The sequence below is a fragment of the Epinephelus moara genome, chromosome 6, assembly GCF_006386435.1.
Source record: "Epinephelus moara isolate mb chromosome 6, YSFRI_EMoa_1.0, whole genome shotgun sequence".
NCBI classification, from domain to species: Eukaryota; Metazoa; Chordata; class Actinopteri; order Perciformes; family Serranidae; genus Epinephelus; species Epinephelus moara.
Genome location: NC_065511.1, coordinates 24,650,233 through 24,662,625, shown reverse-complemented (window position 1 = coordinate 24,662,625; position 12,393 = coordinate 24,650,233). Strand labels below are relative to the sequence as shown.

Genomic DNA, 12,393 nt, shown 5'->3' with positions numbered 1-12,393 from the left:
GTGTAGGCACGCAGTATTTACAGATGTATCCTTTGTTAAGAAGCAGATGTTTAAAGAAATGACAATGCATAGGTTTAACATAAATTACTGCTTGGAACAGGGGGCTGCTTCGAAGGAACTGTGAGTGAAACCAACAAAAGACATCACACCCGCCTACAATGCCACTAAATTTAAACACCCACCGAGTGTTTTAAAGGAAACAGAAGTTCAGAGTTGTGTGTGAAACCACGGACGAGGAGCAGGCCAGAAGATGTGCACAGACATCGTCTGTCAGAAGTTCAAAGAAAGAGCAGTTTCTTCGAACTGCAGTTCCTCTTATAATTAAGCCGTGTGTTGCAATAAAAACCCAAAGTCAGCAGAAAGAAAGAAAGAAAGAAAGAAAGAAAGAAAGAAAGATGATCGTACAAAACAGAGCAGATGCACGAGTCACTAAAAATATATTTGAGCCAAGAACAGAAAGGAAAGCATCACAGTGCACAGAGAGAGGGGATACTTAACAAAATGGGGCCCGTGACTTTTGTTGTACATGCTTTGTAGCAAATTTCATGTTCCATTATTGCTTTTAGGTCCACTGTCTGTGTACTTCAGCTCTGTTCATCTACTTGTTTTCATTATGTTATGAACCAAATTAGGGGCTTAACATGGACGTTTAACATTTTAAGGCATAATTAGAGTTGTCGCACAAGATTCCTGTCTAAAAAAAAAGTCAATGGATGTTACACTTCTGCTAGATCCTTCATCTAAAGGCATACTGTGCAGGATTGTCAGTTACTGTTTGCAAACACTAGGGCTGAGCCGAATACTTGGATGACTTGGAGTCATTTGGGTGGCTGTGTTCAATCTCTTGTGATCAAAATGATCTGAAGCTTAATACTGAGACTGTAGATAGTTTTCAAATAAGTAATAGCAACATCTGATGAACTCATATCAGGCTTAACAAGCTCTGGTTAGGCCCACCCATTTTCAGTTTAAATCCAACCCACTTCCTGTTCAAAGTCCACCCACTCAGAACGATACACATACAAAGGGAACACATATTTGTTCAGATAATGGTGTACTTGCTCATCCCTAATAAATAAGCTCACCAGCGAGGGTGAAACTAAAATTCAACTTCAATTCACTTTTGTTTCGCCTCGCTATATTTGCATTTTCAGTGCTGTGTGTCTTCGATGCCTGCTGCTTATGGTGTAGCAACCTAGTCGCTACCTTTTCATAAAGCCCTCCCTCACCTGGATACATGCCCCTAAACATCCTGAGCACAGAAAATGAGTGTATCTGCAGATAAATACGCCGCCACACACTTCTAGTGGGTCATAAGCAAGCGGCAAGCTCCAGGGCTAAAAATGAAGCTAACTCGGAAGTGCCAAAAACTGTAGTTCCTCTAATGGCCACATGAGGCTGGCTCTCGAAGCGAGTCAGTCCCCATAGACCCTCATGTTAAAATGCCCAACGTTACAGCAGAAATATTTACAGCCAAGTAGAAAGAAAAACAGTTTTGGTCACATTTTTCCCTTCGTGACAACTGTATGGGGGTGAATTTTTCTAGAATTCACCCGTTTACATTTTATTAGGGCTTAATGTTACGTATAATTAAGGATAAGCTGCACTGAGTGACAAGTTGTCTGCCAAAATTGCCCTTAGCTTCTCAGTGAGATCCATCCCTTGCTCCTAATCAGCGCCAGCCTCTCGCCAAATATGGTCACTTCTGGCTTCAAAAATCCAAGATGGCGACAGCCGCAAGTCAAACTTGAGGCTTCAAAACAGCAGTCCACAGACCAGTGGGTGACGTCTCGAAGCTATGTCCATTATTCATAGTCTTTGGTCATAGTTGATGACTGAGAGGGATTACTTCTGTATCAGTTACTTCTATACAGTGTTTTTTAAGGAAAATGCTGCATCATACACAACACTTGCACCACGATTAGAGAACTGTCAAGGAAGTAAACTGAGCCAGAAATAAAAGCTAACATTAGCCACCATAATCTAGTGGTCACAGCGGACCATGTAAGGCCGTAGCAGCAGTGTATTGACTTTAGCAATTGGTCTATTGCTGACAATTTTTTCATTTGCAAGAAGTAGAATGTGTAAATTCCTCTGTGTGCAAAGCATGCACAGCACACTCCAAACATTGCTACAGGCCAGGTAACCAGCCCACACAGCTTTAAGTAGACAAGAGATTCAAGTATCCCAACATACCAGCCAGAGGTGACAGAGAACAGCAGATGGAGTCAGTGGTTGAATCCAGTGAGAAAACCTGCAGCGGGTTCACAGCTAACAGCTCAGATGAGCGTCGGTAAAGTGCGTGTGTTCCGCTGCATGCTGCAGATAATCATGTGAAGGGATGAAGAAACACAGTGAAGTTGCTTCATCTATCAGTTCAGCCTAGCCCTACTACTCTGACACTGTTGTGATGAGTAATGGTTCTGTATGTGGCAGCAGGAGCCTGATTAAACAAGTAATTCTGTCCTACATGCCATGCCTGCAGCGTGCACTCATATTCCTTTATCGTACGGCTGACAGTGAACTTTAAATACCCTGCAGGACACAGGCCATGCTCTGCTTTTAGCTTGACTTGTATTTGCATGACACCGGCTGGATAGATTTCAGTCACTTCTTGACTGGTTGGCCTACTTTCTTGTGACTGTAAAGCAGAGCACACACAATCAAAAATACTCCCGACAAAGATATAGTGTGTGTACTCAAGGAAGGGTATTTTACAGCTCTGAACTACTGTGTAACTGCACCAATATCTGCACGGCTGCTCTGCCAGCTCACGTGCTGCAGACTACTATAAACTATAGAGTCTGCTAAACAGTAATGATGTGCTCATGTGTTTTTCCTGCACCGTGCACTGTGTGCATTTCCAGACATTATCCATGCTAATACAGATATCAGTCACCTGTTATCAGCCAAAAGCATTGCTCAGGCTCTTGTGGACATCCTCGCATCCTTATGAGTATGAGTGTGAATGTGTGTTATTTGATATGGATGTGTTGCCCTACTTATTGGGGCTCAGCAGCTCAGCTTGAGTACTTTTAATTTCTAAATATATCTTTTTACACCCACAGGATGAATTGAGAATGGATTTGAGTGGCAGAGTTGCCAACCGTTATGAATTTATCTCAGCTATAGCAACTCATTAAACATTTCTGATTGCAGTATCACATCAAGTCAAATTAATTTGCAGTGGTCTTAGTCACAGTTTTAGTCTGGAGAGAAGTTTAGGGGTTGAAAACAATGACAAAAAATGCACGTTAATGATGACAATCTCTCAAATCAAAACCAAAAGGTAACACTACTTTAACCCCCCTATCTAGCATCTATAAGTAGTATATAAATACTAAAGTATATTGTCATGATTAAAAAGGGTAAATGTTGAGAATAATATGCAATGCCAAATATCATTAAACATGAATACAGCTGTCATACTGTGTAGACAATTGCTCAGTTGCCAGCTGCAAACCACATTTGTATGTTTCATATGTATCATCAACATGTCTAAGGTTGTTCCATTACACATGAGCTGACTTTGTCAGCGGGAGGAGGAGGTGATGATGGATGGTTGACACCTTAGCTATGTGTGCCAAGCTGCAGACCGCTGTTTCCAACCAACCAACAACAAAACTATTTTTTTGTTTTTTCTCCCTGCAACATTTTAGCCACCAAACATGGGTGTTTTTTAGTGACCTTTTGCTGTGTTTCCATCAGTTGTGCCACAACAACAAGTGATTTTTTTACTCAGACTTAACTGCCTTTCCACTTGCTTTTTAGCCACCAAGACAGGGTGTTTTATGCCCAAACATGATCTTTTTCTTGTGCCTAAACATAACCACATGTTAACAACAGTGCTTTTGAAATATAAAGTTTCAGTCTATCCTCTGCATAATGATGTCCAAAGGTAAAGGATTTCTGGTTTGCAGAAACAATCCCAACATTTATGCTGGCAGCTGGTTTGTAGTCAATCATTCAGATACTGAAACATTATTTCAGATGCTTCATAGACAAAGTTAAATGTTTTAAACCTTTAAATGTCCTTTTATCTGATTGCATCTGATGAAAGGTATTTGCACATCCAACTGTCCTAGATGCAGGTGCATTGGAAAATATCACTTTGAACAGAAAATCCTGCACACTGCTCTTGCTCAGCTTCACAATTTATCAGTAAACGCTTAAATTTCAGTCCTCCCACACCTTCGTCAAGAGTGTTCAACACCATTATTTCCAACACTGAACTTAAATAGAAACTGCCCCACGTATTTCGCAGGTATGCACAGGTATGAGGGAGTTAATCAGCTGTGGGGGTGTTTCTCAGTTACTGACAACAGCCTGTGCACCATATGTCACATGTCCCACAGACAAAAGAACAGGGGAGCAAGAAAAACAAAGGGAAAAACCTAGAAAACTCAAGCTCCTTACACACTATTTTTAAAATCATCTGCCAAAAATGTTGATCTTGTGACTGAGCACATCGGCCTTGCAGCTTTCATAAATCATTCAAAATTTCCAACAATGTATATTCTTATGCCTTGTATCATGAGTTGGTCTTTTTTAGATCCGAAAACCATGCCATGGTGTCTCATCATTTAATCCTTTGGGAGATAGTGTTGACAGTTTTCTAATTGTTTCCTATGTTTTTCTTCTCCCTTGTACTTTCGTTTGTGGGATATGTGACATATGGTGCAAAGGCTGTTGTCAGTTATTGAGAAACACACCCACAGCTGATTAAGTCCCTCACACCTGTGTGTAAATGGGTGGGGCAGTGTCTATTTAAGCTCAATGTTGGAAATAATGGTGCTGAGCACTCTTGATGAAGGTCCCGGAGGACTGAAATGTTAGTGTTTACTAATTAATTGTGAGCAAGAGCAGTGTGCGGGATTTTCTGTTCAAAGACTCGTCTGATTGCATCAAAATTTTGGTGTGTTTTACCTATGTATTTTAACCCCCTAATGTATGCATTCATAAGCATTACAAAAAGTTTTTCCGACAAAAATTCCATGACAATGTTATTAAATGAATGGGCTTAAAAAGGGCCTGAAGCTGCCAGCAGGCTTCTTCAGACCTGCTTGTTGGATGGTTGAAAAACTTACGGAAAGCCCCTTCTCCCACACCTTTCCATCGTCAGATTGGAGGGACTGTGTCTGATCATTTCTGTAAATTTCCCCTCAGTCAGCTATGTGGAGGTGAGAAAGAGGTCAGGGTTTGAGGCTCTTCCTCTAGCGTCCCTTTTTCAGTCTTGGTACAACAATTTTGTCACCTTGCATGTGAGTAACGGAGTGCAACACTATGAATGCTTTCCAGGAGAGACTGAAAATGTGTGCCATTATCCACATATACACAATACAAAGCACAACAGACAATATTGCCTCTTCCTCCTCTCTGTGACGGCTGGCTTTTTACTCACTTTCCAGTATGGCCATTTGTGACAGCCATAATCACTTTGGATTTCCAACGCCTTAGAAAGTAGTTCTGAGCGTGCATAACCCAACCTTTACAAAGAACAGTAAGATTTATTGTTGATTACGAAATGCAACAAACAAAACGGGCATAATGTGAATCCTTGGGCTGACATTCAGATCAATTACTCTTAGTTGCTATTATCAGTGCTGCCATCAAAGTCATCAAGAGGACACTGGGCACAGGGAAATTAATGGCGGAAACACTGCCGCTGTTGAAATAGCAGAAAAAGCACAATAAAATAGTTCAAGACTTGGTGTTAGGGGCGGTGGGTGAGTGATGTGTAACTTTGCCAAAAATGATCTATCAATCATCTGAAAGCTGAAAAACTTAATTTTGAAAATCTATTCACTGTTTTAGTCATGCATAAAAAAACTACCACGCTGTTCCTGGTTTTTATTTGTGAAATCATTAATTACTTTATTTTCAGACTAAGTCATTTATAAACATTGCTTTCAGCTCTGCTAACCAGCGATCATTATTTCTGGCATTTAATACCAAATTATTACTCAGACAAAATAAGTGATGATGAAAACAAACACTGGTGGCAGACCCTGTGAGCACCAACATGTTCCTGCTTATTTTTTTTTGCTTGACCTTATGTTACAAAATGTGGCCCAGAGAGCCCTGAAATATCTCTGCCCTTCAAAATGCCACCGTTGTGCCATGTGACCTCATGTTAAGCAAGCCTTTGGGGGAGTTAACGGTGACATTTACAACATTTTTTGGCAGTGTTCACTTGTATAAAATTGCTCACTATCATATATTTTTGAACAGTTTTTGATAAGGACAGTATTTTCCAAGGGACGTTGAAGGTCTCTTGGAAATGACATTTTTGCTGATGTAAAAAAAAGGCTGTTTGTTCCATCAGCCTGAGTAAGCAAAATCACTTTATAGGAACACTGTAACATCGCCTACATTATTTCTTTTTAAAATTCATCTTTACACCCTGCGGTGGCAAGGATTTAAAAGCTTATATATAAATCCCAAATCTTTACAAGGCACTAATCTTTAACAGATGAAATAATTCATGTAATTTGCATTGTCAGTTTGCATGTTGATACTCTGATCTCGGATTCGTCACCACCACCACCAGCTCTAATCTATGTTTTTGTATTAAAGGCCAGCTTCTAACTGAGTGATAGGCTCCTATGTGAACATGAACACACAATTATCTGTTTCCTGTTAAATTTCATTTAATTCATATGAGAGATTTCTGTATTTGTGTTTATGTCAGTGCAGCTCTCAGCTTTTTAAGGTGGGTGGAGCTCAGGTGGGAAGAACTGATGTCACATAGTCTGTGCACCAATCAGAGTTTAGAAACATTTCAATCAAAATGGGATTGTCTGATTAAGTGGCCAGCACTATCAGTCAAATCTGAACAAACCACACTCACACAGTCTGCAAATGCAAGCTAGTCTGGAACCTCTCAGCTCATTGTTCATTTCAAAGGGAGGTTTTTAATGACTGTGGATCAAATGTCTCTGGATGCAGCTAGATGAAACATGAGAGTTGAGTGATGGACAAATATTAACAGATTACAGCATGCAGAGATAAGTTGTGATGGTGTAGCATCAATATGTCTTTGAAGGAGTGTTGCAATTTTTGCCCTCAGAATCTGAATGTAGTACTTCAACAGAAAGTTTCACATCAGGTGCAGCCATCTTGGTTGTTTTCAAATATACTGCCTTTTTACTAAGCTAGATTTTTGCCTCTGCGTGAGGGTGCATATGCCAAAAATTATATTACGTATTTTGCAGTAAGTGTGAAGGCTCTGCAGTTATCAGCCTTTGTCTGATATATATCCATATCAGATAAACGATTGTGATTGAAACGATTAAAACGAAGTGAGCCAGGTTGACTGGATATCTGTCTGAACGGGAGGAGCACCAGATGCATCTGTCAGAGCAAATAAAACCTGAGCTTGCAGACTTGTCTGGCTCCTGGGCTACTTTAACAGTTCCCCCTCTGTAGACACTTTAAAGGCTAAACTTAAGACCCACATGTTTTCTTGGGCTTTTGAGTGTCCTTGAAGTTTTAAGGTTTTATATTTCACATTTTGCTCTTTTGTGTTTAATTTTCTTTACTTTACTCATTTATTTGTGCATGCTTATGGCAGGGGTAGGCAACCTGCAGCTCTGGAGCCACATGCGACTCTTTGGCACCTTTTCAGTGACTCCCTGGGGCTTGGACCAAAAATTATATGGGAATAAGTAATGGTAAATTTTTTAACATTTTAATTTCATTTATCATTGCCAAGAGGCCTAAAGTGATTCTTACACTCTCCAATTGTAAAACATGTAGCCTACACACACACACACAAAAAATGAGTTAACAAGTTAAAGCAGCTGTGCGGAACTTTTTACCATTTATAAAACTGTCCCTAAGCGGCTAAGCGGTACGCAACGGGCATTGCTGAACACATAACAGTTTTACCAGATGTATCTATAAGGACTTGGTTGTACTTTCGATGTCATGGCGGATAAAGAAGGAGCACCATCTAAAAGAAAAAGAACAGAAGAAGGCTAAACGGGACAGTGATAAGGCTCGAGCCCAAACGCATGTAAACCTCAGTTGGGCATTCACCAAGTGGAGAGAGCTGAGAGATTTGAAAGGTTTTAAAACTGATCCCGAGTTGGCCCTTTTCCTAATCAACAGGTATGTAATTTTTGTTTTTATTTAGAGAATATACCACAACTTGTTAGACATTGTTTCACTTCAATATATGGCAACATGGAAGTTATAAGCAAGCTAAATGTAACATTAGCTGATGTGAACCGCTTTTGTCTAGTAACGTTACAACAAATGCAACAAAATTATCTGTGACTGTGACCATGAACACAAATACACAGCAGGCAGTTGTCCTCAGTTTATAAGAAATTCAGAGCTACACCAGAACATTTATGATTTTCCTCTCACTCTCCAAAACAAATGCATGCGGTAATTGCCGGTTGCAGGCGAGATTTTACGAGTGAAGCTGAATGCCGGCTGCAGTAGGAATTTTACACCACCAGGCTGTGGGCGTCATACTGCTTCGACCAAAGGGGGCGCTATAATCAACGAAAACGTAAAGTTCCGCACAGCTGCTTTAACATTTCATCAACTAAAATGTACATGCCAAATCTTGTCAGTGGTGTCTAGTCTTGAGTCTCCCTAGCGAGGCTAGCTTTGGATTCCAAATCCAAAAAAGAAAAAGTCTCATAGGAAAATAATGCATTTAGCATAGTGTGTAGACAGATTTGCTTGCTGTCACGGTGAGCACTGCAAAAATAAAGCACTAAATAATTAGAATAGCCTTCTGCAGATCAGCCACTGTGTGCAAAACATATCCAGTAATGCTCATTTAGACCTATTATGAATGCTGACAGGCTTATTTAGATGTAATACAAGCTGTATTATCTACATTACAAGGCTCAAATATGTGGCTCCACATATTTTTTTATTTATCTATTTAGCCAAAAATGGCTTCTTTGATAGTAAAGGTTGTTAGATCATGTTATTTATATTATTTTATTGTAACACTTTGGTCAGCTTTGATTGTTTTTATTTGATACTTCAGAGTATTCCATAAGATTTTCACAAATAAAACCCTGTCTGATCAAATCAGTAATCTTTAATTGAAAAAGTATCTTAATTCTGTAAATTTATAGTTTTTACTGTTAGTGGCGGAGTCCGCCATTCCTGTCTGTAATCCAGAGTTACTAAGTTTAATCTTCTTACTGATATCAGCTTTATCGTATTTTATGTTATTACAGGTTCAAAGAGGAATAAACAACCTAAAGATCTGACTCCTAAATGTTAAAATGTTTTAATTCTGAACAAAGTTTCACAAAAATATTGGTGCTTGTCCGGCTTAACTAGAACAAGAAGCTTAATTATAACTTCAGGTACACATACAACCATTTGGTTTGAGACTATTATCACACATTAAATTACAGCACTATTTTCTCCCTTTGTTGAGCTTTTTGAATGTATTTTTGATAATTGTATTTTAAAAACATTCTGTGATGCTGATTCTTTAACATATTGGATAATTTGGAGCCACTGCAGGTAAAGACACTGAAAACAGCAGTCTTCAATTATACACTCCATTCTTCATTTTACCCACATCATTCATCTTTTTGTAATTTCTTGTAAGAAAGCAAATCATGAAGAGCAATAATTGGTATTAGAGATACTTATTTTACAGAAGAGTGTTGGTGTGAAGTCATCAGCGGCTGACTTCTCATCTAAATGCTCTCAAATGTTAGCAAATGTTCCCCATGGCGATCATTAAAATTTCATCTCACCTGAACAAGGAAGCACAGTTGCTTCCCCGCTCTCTTTCCTATTACACCGCTAAGATATTAAAGAGGTGTATTCTGTACATCTATGAAGCAATTTTACACTCTAATCAGAAGAGCAGTGACTTTCAAGTTTCATCGACCTCCAAGAATGAGCGTGATGCCGCCGTCTCGTGGCTCTAGTCCAATTGGGGCCTCCTTTTATCTCGCCAATCACCCACTGTTTGACAAAACCATTGATTCAACTCTCTTTTGCTCCTATAATGAGATGCATTTTAAGTGCCATGCTTTTTGATCTTTCAAGACATTTTTATCTCCACAATCCAAGCTCCTGGTCCGGGGATCAGCTGCTTTTTAACATCAGCTTAGTATATTTATTACTTTCTGCTTTTGTACAATGAAAGCTAAGCTCTCTTTATTGGATCTGAGCTGACTAAAAGCATTTTGTATTCAGGGCCTTCAATCATTGCTGATAAATTGAGACAGGTTTTGTGTGGCAGGCAGAACTAAAAATGTTGGTAATCAAGGATCTAATTGTACTGTAAATAAAAGGAAGACAAATAATGGAGGCCGGGTTTTCAAATAAAGGCGACATAATAGATGGGCGGCACAGAGCACAGTTCAACAAGACATGTAAACAATCAACAAGCCATTTCCTGTTGTGCATATTCATCATTTTGAGGCTCATAATGAAGGGTCGATGACGTGGGAGCATTATGGCTTATAGGAACCTCAAACATTAACGCTGTATCCGACTGTGGTCTCTGACCGCTTTGAAAAGCACGTCCATACATCCATCAGCCACGATATCAGCTTTGCTTTTACAACCACTTTGTTAGTTCCCAGCAACACCAGATAACCCAATAAACACCCACGACCTGGATGCATTGTACAGGTGTGTGACTTGGCCTTGTTCCCAGTTGTGGGGAGAAGTCTGAAAAATCTGCACATTGATCACAAGCTTTAGCAAAAACTAATCTTGGTTTCCATGTTTACGAGACTTACACAAAGCAGGCTATCACCGCATGTTGTTGGCTGATAATTGTACACTTTGGCAATGAGAGTGGACTGCACAGCACTTTGAAATGAGACTACACGATAGTTTCCTTTTGGTATTTCTCTATAAAAAGAATTGATGTGATCATTATAAAACTGATTAGTTGGTAGGGGCGGGGAGCCAAGGGCTGAAAATCTATTTTGCCTCCATGGCTTTCACACTGTCATCTATTTTTCTCACTGATTTCCAACAGTTGTTCTTTGGACTCAGGTCAGACTTGATAAGGCTGCCAGCCAAAAGTACAAGATTATCTTTTCAACATAGCAAGCTTTATTTTATGAATGTGTCACTGGGAATAAAATGACTCCAGCTATATTGGAAGCAAAGTCACTCTTCAAATAGCAATATGGTGGCTTAGCAGCCACTGAACTCTTCTGTCGGGATGGGAGAATTATATTGTTATTTTTTTTCTGCCACCACAAATATAAGGGAGCTTATAGGTTCATGCTCTGGGTATTAACAGAGGGATTAGCGAGGAGGCTTCTGGGACGCTCAAGTCCGTGAAGCACAGAGCCGCAATCTCTTCATTGTTGAGATATCTACTTGATGTAACACAATTAACTATTTATTTCAAATGTGCTGAGGTCTTATAGGGGCATGATGGAAGGGGATTTCAGTGGTTGTCATTCTATATGTGTTGTGTCTGACCTGTTGTGGCTGTGCACACAGTCCTGTGTGACACAATGGTTCGTCTCTTCTGATGTGGACCAAAACAGATCTTCTGATAAGAGGCAGCTGAGTCTGTCACCGCAGAACACTGGTCAGATAAACTGTGAAATTGGACAAATTATCTGTATGAGCTGGCGAGCTTTGCTGTCTCTACTGTGTTCAACTATATTAAAATGCTGCAGCTTATGACTCATGACAGCTGATAGCCTTGATACAGCCCATTAGACCTCAGATACTTTGAAGACCGTGCACTCTTTTGACCTAAGTACTGTATTTAAGTGCAACCTCACGTTATATGAGGTATTTCCATTACATGCTACTTTATACTCCTTCTCTGGTACAATTGAATGGGAAATATTTCTATTTAAGATTTAACTTAAAAAAAGTATAACGGTCTTTATTAATTACAATTTATTGTTAAAGGGTCTGTATGTGACATTCAGAGCAAACCACTAGTCACTATGTAAAGATATAGTGGAGTGATGGTGTCCTGAGCAGAGAATGAAGTCACACTACCTCTGTGTGTGTGCTGTAACCCGAGCTTCTCTGTCGTTTGTTATGGTAAGCCGGTCCCGCTCCGCGTGCATGTTAGCGCATGTGTGTATCCCACTGATAAGCTCATTGTTGCTACTTTGCGCTGCACATATACGACAGTCACTGATGATATCAGGACAGTGTCAATGCAGTGCCCACCCTGTGGTCCCCCCCCACCCCCCACGTTATGTGTCAGCACTGTTGCCTTTGTTAAGAACTATTGATAGAGTTAGCACTGTTAGCTGCTAGCCATAGGCGTAGCCACCTCTATGTTGCAAAGTGTGTCCAGACAACTCCAGACAGCTGAAATTTGCATAAAACTCCTTCTGAAGAGTAAACCAGTGGTTTCCAACCTTTCTATCTCCAACCTCTTTACAAAAAGCAGTGTCTTTACCC

At 39.9% G+C, this 12,393-nt stretch overlaps 1 protein-coding gene across 1 annotated transcript in view; it reads right to left on the bottom strand.

The window, feature by feature from the left end:
• Positions 1-2,324, bottom strand: part of si:dkeyp-97a10.2 (uncharacterized) — a 36,042-nt gene extending 33,718 nt beyond the window's left edge. Inside the window, exon 1 of the mRNA XM_050047062.1 lies at positions 2,197-2,324. The gene's annotated coding sequence lies outside the window, so the exon portion shown is untranslated. The remainder of the gene's footprint in view (positions 1-2,196) is intronic.
• Positions 2,325-12,393: the final 10,069 nt, after the last annotated feature.